The sequence below is a fragment of the Channa argus genome, chromosome 1, assembly GCF_033026475.1.
Source record: "Channa argus isolate prfri chromosome 1, Channa argus male v1.0, whole genome shotgun sequence".
NCBI classification, from domain to species: Eukaryota; Metazoa; Chordata; class Actinopteri; order Anabantiformes; family Channidae; genus Channa; species Channa argus.
In genome coordinates, this window is record NC_090197.1 from 25473451 (window position 1) to 25477656 (window position 4206).

Consider the following 4206-nt stretch of genomic DNA (forward strand, 5'->3'; position numbering starts at 1 on the left):
TGAGATCCAATGTTATTGTTAGGGGGAGTGTCACAAGGATTAAAACCCACATTAATTCAAAAATATTACATTATGATTTTCCTTTATTAGCACTACCTTTGTTCTATACACTGTAAGTAAGTTTTGATCATGTAAGTCTTGCTAACTAGAAAATTATAAAATTGTTGAGCAGAGGACTCTATGATTAGCATGGTTGTCATTGGCCTTCATCTACAGAAAAGATCTTAACAGAAACATAACAAATGTACCACATACTTGAGTTAACGGGCTTTATTCGTGCATGGGCTGTTGGTTTACACATCCTCCCTTAAATCAGTGCATGTATTCAATTAAGATACTTTACAGCACTAGGGGGGGAAACAGCATAGATAAAAAGTATGCAGATTGTGGTGTCCATAAGAAAATGGCAAATGCAACAGAGAGAAACATAGAAAACGGCTTTGAAGGTATTCCTCTAAATTTGAATTGAGGCGCTTGTGGTGATTGTTTCCAGCAGGTGGCAGCACATGGCTGCAATAACCTACTTCCTGATGACCCATTGAGGTGCTTGTCCATGCCTTCAGCCTCGTCTGTGCTACTCTGAACTTTGGACTTTAGCCATGGCCCAGCTGTTTGTTTGGAGTGTAGACTGTATGTCTATGGTCTTGGTGTACTTGCTGTAGCCTGTGTCTTAACAGCCTTTCACCTACCTAAAATATCTTCTGCCTGCTGTCATTCTATCTAAACAGGTTAGATTAGAGACATTATCAGGAACACAGTGGGCCTCACTGTGAGTCTGTGAAGTATTAACAGTCCACTTAGCAGTGATAATTTACAAAGTCTTTGTGTAATATATCTTTTTAACATCCCAGGAAAGGTGAGGGTTTTGATTTTCATCAGATTTTGAGACCTCCAAGGGTCTTAGATGGTGTTCTGGTAATCATCAGAAGGATCAATGTGTTGTTTAAAAGCATATAGTCCTTCTTGTAGCAGAACAAGGACCCACCAAATCCCACAAATTCTGAAAGATGTGTATTTGTTTTTGTTTTTTTTAGAGACCCATCAGGTAACTGGGAAGTTTCTAAGGAGCTCTACAGTTCAAGGGGCTATACAGGGGACTCTGAAGGTTCTCAATTGATTCTAGAAGGTCATAACGGTTTTAAGTAATTAATGAGAAAGCTTTGCCAGCTATTGAGTGGATGTCAGGGGTACATAAGCCTAAGAAATCCTGAAGGGTTTTTTTAGGGTCTTTTGAGAAACAGAAGATTCTAGGGCCATGAGAGGATTCCAGGTGTATGTCTCAGGGGTCCCTTTAGAGACCACAGAGTGTTCTTGAAGGTGTTTCTTGAATTTTTTGTGAACTTGATTAGCTCTTAAGGGGGTTCTTCATTACTTGAGGTATAGGTAAGGAACTTTAAGGGGATACAGACTGGTTCCCTTAAGGTAATTCTTGTCCTCACCTATGTGTATACATAATTTTCTCTAGTAATTACCATTTTAGCCCTCACACATCTATGGTATAAACAGTTTTTGCCTTCCAAAGACAGTTCCTAATAGACAAATGGGTCATAGAATGTTACATAACAATTTTCTCCCTAGAAAGACCAATCTGGGTTAGTCTTTGCTGAAATGTGTTTCAAGGTTTCCTTCCTATCCAATCCAAACACTGCAACAGGACATTCATTTAGGGTTTAATATTCAGTGTTGCATTTAAATCAGATTAAGGTGTTTCCACAATACAGTAATTACCTGTATTGTATCTATGTCAATTGTGTTCAACGGGTTTTTGTTTGTTTGTTTTTTCATTTAAAAAAGCAGTATTATTATTGTAACCTTAAATTCGTCTTTCCCCTCTGGGCATTTTCAAAGAAAAGCTGAACTGTATGAACTTACAGCTGTTGTGTGGGGTAAAAGGGCACAACCTAATGCACACTCTGCTGTTCTGCAACATCATGCCACTGCCTTCCCAGCCTGACAGGTAGTCTGTACCAGACCCTCCACTGGTTGTTTGTGCTCGCAGGCCCCATCCAGTTGCTGAGAGATACACTAGAACCTAATGTGTCAGCCCACATGAGAATACACAAGGTGGTCACAAATTTACCTCAGCTTAGAAACCAGGGGTCAGCCCTGGCTGCATTGCAAGGACCTATGTTTGTATGATATTAATAATCCACTGTATCATAACCCACTCCATTTGAATCATACCTTGTTGGAACTATTTGTACTTTACTGACATTCTATATAACAGTCCCTCCATAAGCAATTGCAACAATTAATTCAACCAATGCCTTGTAATTTCTGTGAATTCTGTCTTTAAAAAAAGCTCTCCCAAAATCGTTTTTTCTTTTTTGTCACCACACTCATAAAAACAAGAGACCGGTGAGAATTCAGCCGTAACAGCCCAGGCAGTGAGGCTGTTATGATAGTCCAGTGTTTATGTCATGGGGAGTCTGGTTTGTAAAAAGAACTGTAATGTGAACAGTGGCTAATTATTTTACTACTATAGAATCATTTTACTGCTATAGAGATCCAGTGGATGCGACTTTAACTTTACATGAAATTAATACAGTGCCATGTGACTGAATTTTCATTACATAATTGTGAAAAAGGAAACTGTACTACCCGTGAAACCTATCAAACCCATCTGGATTCAGTAGGAATTACAAGGCCATTTGTAAGGATGCCTAAAACCTTCTAAAAGACCACCTATGGAGCCCATGTATAGAAAAGTGCCTAAGAAACCCTAGCAGCCTCCCAGCAAACCCTGCATTTCTCTTGAACCTAACATGTCCATCAGAGGCACCTCTCAAGAATCCATAGAACAACCAAACAAAACCACTGGATCCCTGTTTATAACAAAAATGCTAAAAGTTCCTTTAAGAATGACCTCAGTAATGGGCAAAAAGATCTCTGGAAAACTATAAAGCTTTTGAAACCTTTGAACAGCCACTGGAACCTCTTTTCATACTACCTTGATTCTAAAATCATCAGTGCAAGAGACCCTTATAGCTCCATAGCAAACACAAACCACATTGATTCTTCCTGCTGTCAAACCTTTAGTCAAGCCCATTAATTCCTCCATTATCTGTTAGCACTTATCCTGTTCAGGGTTGCGAGGGGGCTGGAGCCTGTCCACCCTGGTCAGTCTGTCATAGTGCTACACAGAGTGACAGGCAATGATTTCTGCCCAAGTCACAACTTTAATTTGTAGAAAAAAGTAAAAGGGACTTTGCTGCAGACGAAGATCAGTGAGTGCCAGTGATCCACTTTTTTTCAAATACTAATAAGCACATGAACTTAAATCTAACATTATTACCTTTGTTTACTGTAGACATTCTATTCAGTGCTACACCAGAGGACCAGCCATTATTGACTGAAATTATTAACCCCCCCAAAAATAAAATTGAATCCAAACGTCTATGTAGCTTTTATAAACATTCACATGTAGCTTGTAATCAGTTCTCCTTCCAAATTGACGTAGAACATTTAGTTGCTGTGCTTGAAACTGTGCTTTTTCTGCTGCTGATGGAGGAAGCGCCAAACCAGGAGAGTTTCTGGTTTCAAAATAAAACAAGTTATTCGTTCGCTTGTTTTCGGACAAAAACAAATGTTTAGTAAATACACTATTTATTCGACAAGAGATCATATCTGCATAATGGTGATAATGGTGTCATACACATTTTTAAGGCACTTTAATTTACCATTACTCTGTTTTGTAGAGCTGGTCAAAACAAAAGGGGCGAAATAATTATAAACCTAAATAATTAACTAAAAGGTAATGAAACTAAAGCTCAGCTTAAATATAAACATTTGGAAGTTTCTTTGTGTACAGCAAATTTAGAAAGAAGTAATACATAGTGTATAGTAATTAATACACATGTGGACATAAACGATGTGGCTATAGGCGCAAAACGCATAAATACAAAAATCAATTATTATTATCATTCATATAGTTATAAAATAGTCTATGGCTGTTCAACCCCCACTTGTTTATTCAATTTGGTCTGTTATAAGTCAATATTTGACATTGATTCATTAGTTTATTTCCTGCACTAAGTATGGTTGGCATAAGAGCATTTAAATTATGATTTGTATATTTGAACTACTCCATCTGTGTGAAGTGACTTGCCACCATCGGCTTCTCTCTCACACCCCTTTTATTTTGACAGCTAATACTAACATTTCCGGTGTTTGTCGTTCTGAGCCTGTGTGATTTGACCTGTTGAG